At 34.3% G+C, this 11,084-nt stretch overlaps 1 pseudogene across 1 annotated transcript; it reads left to right on the top strand.

Annotated features, from left to right (window-relative positions):
• The first annotated feature begins 1,656 nt into the window (after window positions 1-1,656).
• Window positions 1,657-9,214, top strand: LOC143598690 (N-terminal acetyltransferase B complex auxiliary subunit NAA25-like; annotated as a pseudogene). Its single transcript, XR_013147160.1, has 18 exons — window positions 1,657-1,878; window positions 4,254-4,410; window positions 4,499-4,616; window positions 4,709-4,783; window positions 4,887-4,980; window positions 5,069-5,187; window positions 5,281-5,351; window positions 5,484-5,598; window positions 5,701-5,876; window positions 5,956-6,158; window positions 6,695-6,825; window positions 6,919-6,995; window positions 7,083-7,157; window positions 7,237-7,429; window positions 7,504-7,623; window positions 7,709-7,888; window positions 7,996-8,250; window positions 8,338-9,214. The product of XR_013147160.1 is annotated as an N-terminal acetyltransferase B complex auxiliary subunit NAA25-like (transcript).
• Window positions 9,215-11,084: the final 1,870 nt, after the last annotated feature.

Below are 11,084 nucleotides of genomic sequence, written 5' to 3'. Positions count from 1 at the left end.
AACACTTTCAAAGAAAATATATACAGCTAAAGACAAAATTTTATTACACAACCATAGCCCTACAAGCCAAACGATCACGCAATCAAAGTTCAACTATAAAATAAAGTCCCAAAGTAAACAAACAAATAGTCACAACAAGCTAAAGTGTAAACATAATGAAGACAAAGAATCATACGTGAAGATAAAAAAAATCATAAGAACGAGAATCCGAAGCACTAGCAACATACTTGTTCTTACACGAAAAGTATCATTAGTGAAACGTAGATATGCAGTCATCGCCTTGTTGATGAACTTCAAAGTCGATTTAGCCTCATTTCTAAACTCTTTGAAGCCCTTTTGATCATTCACACTTTTACTTGAGCTCAATCAGAACGTTCCTCCTGATTCCTTTACATATGGTATTGTCAACCACATTGTTTGAAATGTGAACATCTGAGTAAAGATGACACCCAACTAATACCAGAGTCGATTGATGAAGCAAAAGATGACAAATGACGATGGTTAACTTAGACTAAGTTTCTACGGGGTTATCTTGATAACCTCTTAATAATGTCATTAAGAGGCCACATCTGAATTGATCAGAGGTAAAGTGTTCACTTAAAATACACAAGTCTCTTAATTGATTAGAGGTTTGTTTGGTATGAGCTAGTATAATGAAGGTAATAATGGAATGGACGGAGGTAAGGAATGGATCATTAACATTCCATTGTCTTGTTTGGTTAACATGAGAATGGATCAATACTTTGTGTTGCTTATAAGACATGAAAAGACTAATGAATAAAATAAAATCGGTGACGAGTGGCGATGATGATGGTGGTAATGGAATGGAAAATGAATGAAATGAACAAGGGAATGATATTGATCATTATCATTCCTTTGTCTTGTTTGGTTAACCTATGAGAATGAAATGAATAATTACTTTATGTTACTTGGTATCCAACAAAATTTTTGAAATGATATAGAAATAATAAAAACATTAATATATCTTTTTTTACAAAAAAAAAAACCGAAATGGCGACGGTGGTGGTAGCTCCGGCGACGAAAATAGTGGAGGTGGCGACTGTCAGGCGGCAGAGGCAGTGATTGTGATGGTGGTAGCACTAGTAGTGTTGCCAATGGTATAGTGGCGGCGGCGGTGGTGGCAGTCAGGCAATGACAGTGGTGGTAGCGGTTATGGTCAGACGGCGGCGGCGACAATAGACGATGGTGGTGGCAGAGGTGGTGCCAACGACGACGGTGGCGTTTAGGTGGTGGTGGTGGCGATGGTAGTGGTTGTTAGGTGGTGTTGTTGTTGAGTAAGTACGGTGAGGTAGGACTGGAATGAAAAAAAAGAAGAGGGGGGGGGGGCGTAAGAACGAGTGATTTTGATAGAATGAGAATCCATGTGTAATGGATGATTCCATTTCATTGCACAACCAAACACCATTTTTTTCATTCCCACGTAATGAATCTTCCCGTCATTTCTACATATATAACGTAATAAATTATTCAATTTCATTAACCAACCAAACACATTTTTACACAAGCTCCGAAACACCCTCCAAGTTAACATTACATCAAAAGTGCCCAACTTATTGATTAGTAATAAGTTTAGGGTTGTAAACAAAACAAACGGTTTCCTTCCATCCCGTTTAACTCCGTTACATCATTTCATTAACAAAACAACATCTTCAATTACACCTCTCACAGTCGCCGTCGTCTAAAACAAACAAACAAACCCGAGCTTTTACATTGGCTTCAAAATTCGGACTGGCCGGCGGCATACCGGAACGCCGAGTCCGTCCGGTCTGGGACGCAATCGACTCTCGTCAGTTCAAAAATGCACTCAAACTCTCAACCGGTTTACTCTCAAAATATCCTAATTCTTCATACGCTCTCGTAAGTCCGTAATTAGTTTCCGTTATTATTCAGTACGCGATAATATTTGTATAACATTTAATATGCAAATTGTTTACGTGTTATTGTTTAATTCAATTGGATTTTGGTAGGGTTGAAATGTAGCTTACTAGTATTGAAGATAATATTAATTGTTAGGGGAATTAAAAGTGTAGATGTATAGTCATAAGGTTTAATTTGCCCTAATTTGTATTTGTAGATATATTTTGTGTGAACTAACTAGATGATAACCATAGTTATTAAATGCGATAGGCGCACTCAAAGCGCATAAGCGATGGCCTGAGAAAAATAAGTGCATTTAAATAAAAAATATATTATGTTTTTCAAATAAAATCGCTATTATAATTACTACCAAAAGTTCTAAATAGGCAAGATTCAAAAGTCAAGTCTACGTTGATCTCCTAGATCTAAGTTTCAATAGCCTTCCTTGCGTTTACTTTGATCGGTTTTTTAGATTCTCATGTTCGTGTCATAGACAATGCTGAAGCGCTCGCCTAGGAACTAGAATCGCATTTATTGAGCATCGCCTGAAAAATGGGCCTAGGCGCAAGAAGCGAGGGCTTTTAATAACTATGATGATAACTTTACAGATTCAATAACTCTATTGATAGTTTTTACATGCAAACGAGGACCTCGTGATATAGAGACTGATAATTTAGGATCTATGATCGTTACCTTTACAAAGGCGGACCTTCGATCATAACGTAATCCGTCTTTATAAAGGGAACAATTAGAGGTCCTACATTCGTGCTTTCTCTATCGTCAAGTCGCTGTGTTTACATGAACTCTAACAGAAGAGTTTTTGAATCTGTGTGGTTATCATCAAACTAGTTAATCTGAAATTTATCTCATTAGGTAAAGTAGGATAGTGACTCTTTTGAGTTTGAATCTTTTCTTGAGTTTGATACTTCTTTCATCTATACGAGATGCATTATCTACAATACTTTGAAAGAGTTACACTTTTCTAGAGTCTTGTCATTAGTCTTAAAACCTTGGCATTCTTGGTGTACCCAATCAATATACTCTCAGTTTAACCATGAAAAGTCATTGTTTTAATACCGGCAAACATGTCGTAGGATCCACTAACTAAATAAGATGAATGGTACGTTAAACCTAGCAAGTTTAGTTAGAGCAACTACCAAGTGGTGAATGAATGGCATTCTTAATCACCATGATAATGGTTGCCAACACTCAACATCATTTCTTCATTTTTTTCTTTCGTTTTAATAATATGAACTGAACTAATATGGTATACAAATATTTAACCTTTGCTGTGTTTGTGAAAGTATACGGAATTATAAGACTTCTAGGGTTGTTTATGATAGACCTAAACCTCTCCGAGGACATGGTTGAGGATAGGAATTCGTGGAGAAGTAGAATTAAAGTTAAGGATTTTTAGAGAGAATTGAATACCTTAGGGCTTAGAATTAACTTATTTAGGTCACATACCATAATGGTATTTCCCTTACATATATTATTATTATTATTATAATTATTATTAGCTTTTATATAGCTGTTAAACTGTGATCTTATTATTAATATTATTATAATTAGTAGTAGTTTTTATATAACTGTTAAACTTTGATTTCCTTTATTTTGCTTCATACACATGTACTTAGAGCCGAGGGTCTCTCTGGAAGCCACCTCTTTATTCCTTTGGATAGAGGTACGGTGTGCCTACATCCCACCCTCCCCAGACCCTACTTATAGCTTTGCTGTCGGTGGGATTTTACTGGGTATGATTGATTGATTGATTGATACACTCTTTCCACGCGTCGAAATATTGATATTCTTATACGTTGTTCAGAAAGTATTCTTAGCAGTCATTTCCAATCTTTTACAAAGGTATTAAAGCATTATTTTTTGCGAGAAAAAAACAAAAATGAGTCTTTAGAAATGTGGGAGCGTATGTGAAAATTGTAGACATGGATGACTACAATTTTCACATCTTGCTGTACGCTTCCACATTTCTACAGACTCAACTCTGTTTGTCTCACACGAAAAAAAAGTGTCTAGATACGTCTAATTTCGTATACTTTCTTAAACAAACATAAATGTAAAATATACATTTATGTACCAGATTGGTTTCATTTCCTGTTATCGAAATGAAAGGAAATTGAATAAATGATGTACACAACCATTATTACTGTGATTGTTCACCACTTGGTGTTTGAATTAACTGAACTTGCTAGGTTTAAAGTATTGTTTGTCTTATTCTGTTATTGTATCCGACATCATGTTTGCTAGCATTAGAACATGACTTTATTTTGTTTCTTATTATGAAGTATTACAATCGGTGGACTGCAAAAATTGGAACTGGTAAAATTTGTAATCTTACTTGTTTTAACATAATGCAGGCACTTAAGGCTCTTATTTTGGAGAGAATGGGTAAAATGGAGGAAGCCTTATCTGTCTGCATCAATGCTAAAGATCTTTTGTATAAGAACGATTCATTCTTAATTGATGATCTCACATTAAGCACATTGCAGATCGTTTTCCAACGGCTAGACCATCGTTTGTATTCCTAACACACTCCATTTACTTAATTTCATATTTTTTTCTAAGTTACGTACTTATTTTATATACAACCATACATCATCAGTGGACATGGCTACTAGTTGTTATGAGTATGCATGCGGAAAGTTTCCAAACAATTTGGAACTTATGAGGGACTCTTCAACTGCTATGTTCGCGAATACTCTTTTGTGAAGCAGCAACAGGTAGATGTTTTGTTATCTCTAAGTATTTTTAGATTTATACATTCTTCCAATATTATGTAGCTTTGAATGATAGGTTTTTGTTGTTGTTGTAGATAGCTATTAAAATGTATAAAGTTGCTGGTGAAGAGCGGTTCTTGCTATGGGCAGTCTGTAGCATTCAGTTACAGGTTCATATTCTAAACTTTATGAACCGATATGGTTATACCATTATTATTTTATAAATTGTTTATGTTATAACTTATTAGAGGTTTGGTTTTGAATGTTTTATAGGTGCTGTGTGGAAATGGAGATGAGAAACTTTTGCAGTTAGCTGAAGGTTTACTTAAAAAACACATTGCTTCTCATAGCTTGCATGAGCCTGAAGGTGCGGTTTGATATAGTCTTTTTGACTTATTATTATCTTTAGGAAATACATTTTGTTGATAGTATTAAATGAATGGCATTGGTTGCAGCTCTTAGTGTATATATTTCTCTATTGGAACAACAAGCCAAATATGGGGATGCTACAGAAATTCTATCTGGGAACTTAGGATCACTTATAATGATCGAAGTTGATAAACTACGAATACAGGTACTATCTGCTCCTTTATCGTTTTTTATTTGTTATTATATAGATGTCTTATCATCTTTATATACATGTGCTCTTTAACTTACAAGTTGACAGGGGAGACTTCTTGCCCGGGCAGGTGATTTTGATGGAGCTGCAGATATATTTCAGAAAGTATTAAAATTATGGTAAGTCATCATCATCTTCTATGGATGCATATGCTTATATACATACAATAAAAAAGGAAAAATTTAAAAGAATAAGATATTTTTTAACCTGCAACTGCCACATTATCACTGATTCTCTTTTTTTATTTGCAGCCCTGATGACTGGGAATGTTTCCATCATTATCTCGGTTGCTTGCTGGAAGACGATTGCAGTTTGAAGGTGTCAAAATCGACCGATTGCCAGCATGGACACTTGGCAGATGACAAGGCTTTTTCTTATTACCTTCACCTGTCTCATATATATATATATATATATATATTTCTAACTAGTCCTTGAAGTTTATGCTGTTCTAATAAATCTTATGTGCAGTTTGATTCTTGCATATTAAAGGCCTCTGAGTTTGTAGAAAGTCTAATGACGGCAGTAGGTAATGATTCTATAAGAGGCCCGGGATTAGCGAATCTTGAAATTGAAAGGAGGAAAATAATGTATGGAAAGGGTAATGCTGAAAAACTTGTGGATGATCTAATTTTATATTTCTCCAGGTATAATTAATAATCGTGTTTATGAATAACAAATAAAACGAGTATTTATTTTCTGAATCTTTAGATTTTTTTACAACAGGTTTGGGCATTTAGCTAGCTTTACTGCTGATGTGGAGGTCTTTTTACAAATTCTACCTGGTGACATGAAAAAACAGTTATTAGAAAAGTTGGTTAAATGCATTGACTCTTCATCAACACCATCAAGAAATGTTCTTGGTCAACATATAACACTTTTTAAAATAAGAGAACTGATTGGTGATACGTTCTCACTTCCTGTTGAAGGTAAATTGTTTTAACTTTAACTGAAATTAATTACACGTATGGTCCATGTGGTAAGCACGGGTTATGACTTTGGCCCCCAAATTTGGAAAATTACAGGCTTAGACCAATAAATTGCAGAAACGTAAAACATTTTCTTCTTGAAACGGATGGAGATTCACTCTTCTGTTGAACCTTTTCAAAATGACAAAAATACCCTTATATTAAAAAAAATAAAAACTAAACTTTTGGGGCCTATTAATAATAAAGCCAAAAATTTTAGCCGAAGGTTATTGTTGTAATGTAAAAGTTTTGACTGAAAAGTTAATTCCTATCCATTTCAGGCACCAAATGTGGTACGTTTGTGCAAACCACTGGTCTAAACTCTAAACTTGTAACCTTTTAAACATACGGACCAAAACCATATTCTGTGCATACCACATAGACATCCATATTGTTTATTGACTTATTCTTTAAATTACAATTTACAAAAGTTGCTTTTTTTATTTTACATTTTTATGTCTTTTCTAAAACTTATATGGCTACCCTTCTTTGCACAGATCTTGTGGGATTTGCAGTTAAAATGACTGAAATGTATTGTCAAAATCTCCCACTTTCAAAGGACTTGGATGTACAAGAGAGTATGCATGGTGAAGAACTTCTATCTATGACATGCAATGTGCTTGTTCAGGTATCGATTTGTTTTCAATTTTGTTAGTTATTAATCCCATACATCATATTTTTTTAATCTGCTAAAACATAATTTCTTGATTACCTGTTGTAGTTGTTTTGGCGTACACAACATGTAGGTTATTTGTTGGAAGCTATAATGGTGTTGGAGCTCGGTTTAACTGTTAGAAGGTTCTAGTTTCTTCTAATATTTTGATTATTTTCATCTCCATATCTGAAACCTCCATACTCCCTAAACATTTTATTTTTATTATGCAGATATGTTTGGCAGTACAAGATTCTGTTGTTACACTTGTATTCTTATTGGAATGCTCTTCCATTAGCGTATGAATGGTAACGCAATTGTATTTCACTACTTGTATAATTATTTTGTTTGTTTGTTTATTTGTTTATTTTTTGCTAATATATTTAGGTACAAATCATTGGATGTCAAGAACATACTCCTCGAAACCGTGTCACATCATATATTCCCACAAATGCTAACATATTCACTGTTGGTAGATACTAGTGATCTTTTAAAGGGTTACTTACGGTTCATGGATGATCACTTTAAGGAATCTGCAGACCTTACTTTTCTTGCATATCGTCATCGCAATTACTCTAAAGTAAAGATAATTACACATTTATATCTTAATGCCATTTATTTTCAAGATTAATGTAAGCTATAACATCTCTATAGGTAATTGAATTTGTTCAATTTAAAGAGAGATTGCAACGATCCAGTCAGTACTTAACAACAAAGATTGAAGGGTCGATTTTACAACTAAAGCGAAAAGCGAATAGCTTTGAAGAAGCAGAGGTATTTACTATTTTACCCACAGTAAATGTGTTCGGTTCAGCTTTTATGTAACAATGTTGAAATGACATTTGTTTATCTTTTCTAGTCTGTACTTGAAAGCCTGAATAATGGAAGTGACTTTCTTGACATTTCAAGTGAGATTCGCTCCAAGAAGTTGACTTTTAATGAAGATTTAAAGCTACGACCTTGGTGGACCCCATCTTTAGACAAAAATTATCTCTCTGGACCGTATGAAGATATTTCATGTTATCCTAGACAAAACCTGGTATAAGCGATGATCTCTATTGCTCTGTGCTTACACATTTTTTTAATTGTTTTAACATTTTGTGAATAATGGAAATTTAATTTTAATCTCGATTTAATCTGTTATAGCAGGATGAGGCTAAACAAACCGAAGCAAAGGTGACAAGTATTGAAAAGCGATCACTACTTCCACGCATGATTTATTTGTCAATACAATGTGCTTCATCATCAATAAAGGGAAATTCCAATATTAATGGTTTTGATTCGAAAGATTTCTCAGAACTCAAATCCTTGCTTGAATCATATGCAAAATTTTTAGGGTCCTCCCTTCCGGATGCAGTGGAGTTAGTTATTTCTGTTTCTAACGGTCAGAAATCCTTCGAGGTAAGAACTGAAAACGAACGAGTAGTTTACCTGCTCTTATGTTAAACATTTATTTATAAATGTAGTTGAATCTTTTATATGAAACAGGTTTTTTCTTCTAATCTGATCGACTGGATGAACTTTGCTGTGTTTTTGAACGCCTGGAACTTGAACTCTCATGAAACAAACAGCACAGACCGACACACATTTCCCATAAACTGGCAAGTCTTATGTTGTCTGTTAGAGCAATGCATTTCCGAAAAACTAAACTCCACAAAACCGCTATTATCTTCTCCGGGAACTGATCTTTCCATCTTAATCCAATTAGTAACTGAGCCATTATCGTGGCTAGGGCTCATAATCCAATCGTGTGTTCGATCTTCTCTTCCATCTGGAAAAAAGAAGAAAAAAGGCGGCTCTGCTGACCAGTCAAATAGTCAACTGCCCAATGCGGTCAAGGATTCAATATCATCATTATTTAGCACGATCGATAAGGTTGCTAAATGGTTGAAAGAGCAAATCGATAGACCCGTGGATGTGGATGTTGACTTTTGCTCTCTTCAGTTCACGGGGAAGAAAACAATGACAGGCCCGGGAAAGTAGTCAAGATTCTTGAAACTTTGGTTGAATCAGTTGATGATTTGGAGGTTGGTGAGCGGGTTAATCGGGCAATTAGGTCTTGGAAGCCCGTCGATGTTGTACGGAAGATGGTAGCTGCACAACTGCTTTGACCGAGTTTTCTAATATCTGCGAGTCGAAAATGAAGTCTTTGCAAGCTCTAAAAAGTCAAATACAAGTCTAGAAGATATGATTAGATAGATTCTATGGCTGGTTACTTTATGAGATTCTTGTACACTAGATGTTACATTTTGTTGAGTTTTGTTTTTTGAGAGGTTTAACTTTTAACTTTTCAAGGTTCTTTCACAGGTTTTTGTTTTGTATCAGGAAATTTTTGACACAAAAGATGTCTTGTTGTGCTGTATATTGATTGCATTTCAAATCATGTTTGTTTCACTTTTAGATGAGAGCCGAGACAACGAGTCAGTGTTTAGCCGCTAAACGAGTTCAGGCTATCAGGTAGGGTTTTTCTGAGAAATTGAAACCTGGTTTGTATCCGAGGGTACACCAGTTCTGGGTCAGGTCTGGAACTGGGTTTTACGCCCTGCCTAAGTCTAATATACTGTGAAAACGTTACCGTTTGTGTTACTTAACCAAAACCAACTTTCTTATAGGTGTCATTGTCTGAAAATATAGAACGTCACTCGATTTTGCACACAAAATAACTTATAAGTACGACTACCTAGGTCCGGCGCTTGGTGTTGTAGACAAAGTTTACCTGTATAGTTTAAATTGGCAAAAGAAATGATTTACTGTTAGTTGCTACACCAAACCCTCTTTTGGTTCTGTTGGACCAGGTTGCCTAATTAAGATTCTGTTCTCTTTTGGTTCTGTTGGACCAGGTTGCCTAATTAAGATTCTGTTTCTTTTTTTTTTAATTTTATTTTGTTATTTTAAATTTGAATAATTAATAGATACACATTTCAGTTTCACCATAGTTTTTGTAGATTTCCACCTGTTGTAATAACGGTCTAACAGTAATAAATAATAAGTTATAACAATAACAAGACAGATTTTGTAGCTGAACAACATTGTTTGAAAACAAATCAATTATTACAATTTTATTGGATGATGTTGACTTTTTGTTTATATATAGTAAAAGATGACAGATTTTCCTTAAATGGTTGAGGACAAGTAAGTAAACCAACCATAAATAAAACTTAATATTAACTAATTAGTGGTGGACCCTAAATATATCAGTTTAACCTCCGGCTGACACATACCAAACACGATACGAAAACAATCAGATTTTGGGTTATACTGGCCAGTATAACTCGTTTAACAAACGGGTCATGTCTAGGTTGACTCGTTTGAATAAATTGGTTGTGTTTAATTTTACTCTTTTAAGAAATGGGTTGACCCGCTAACCAAATTTTATTATTTCATTTATTCTTTTCTTTCTGAAAACTACTTTTCTGTTTTAATTTTACCATAAAATTAATTTATTATCAAATCAAAACTTTTATTTGACTTTGATTTCAAGAATTAGTTACTTTTCTGTCAACCATAAGTAACTTTGATTTAAATTTCATACTTCATTAGTTTCTTGACTTTGATTTCAAGATTTTCATGACTAGTTATATTAACTTGTTTTAAACACCCTATAACCTATATGTCATGTTACCCTAAGCCCACTTACAGGGCTGGCTCCGAAAAGACAATTTTTTTGGGCCAAATACGAAATTTTTTTTGGGCCTTAAGCAAAAGATAAATTTTGTTGGGTTTAAACAATTTAATTTTAAATGGACTTATGATTTGAGTTGTGTAAAAAACTTTGTATAAAAATAAACTTAAAAATGTATCAAACAAGACTAAAACCCACAACCTTTTAGTTATATGTCATACCCCTTTACCACTAGACCAACCTAGTGGTTATGTAATTATGTAGAAACGTTGATTATACACATTTTTTTTCATAAAAAAACACAGAACTTTTTTTGAGAAAAAAAATTTCAAGACTAGAGGGGTGTCGGGCCTCTGGCCGTCAACTACCATGCCATACCTTAGGCCAGCACTGCCCACTTACAACCAATCAACCCATTTGAGTCATTTAAATAAAATGAGTTAAAACAGGTCATCTTCGGATTGACTCAAATATATATGTATTTTGGTAATAGTTAAAATCTTTGACACACATAAATATATGAGTCATGTTTGGGTTACACAGTTCAACCTGTCAATCTAACGATTGAAATCCCATGTTGTTCTTGACATGTCCAATCCCTCTTACTCATTTA

Source organism: Bidens hawaiensis, unplaced genomic scaffold (assembly GCF_021521415.1).
Source record: "Bidens hawaiensis isolate Kalapana, Puna unplaced genomic scaffold, B.hawaiensis_p1.1 tig00050714_1, whole genome shotgun sequence".
Taxonomy (NCBI): domain Eukaryota; kingdom Viridiplantae; phylum Streptophyta; class Magnoliopsida; order Asterales; family Asteraceae; genus Bidens; species Bidens hawaiensis.
Note: the sequence above shows the minus strand (reverse complement) of the source record. Positions and strands in the feature narration are given on the sequence as shown.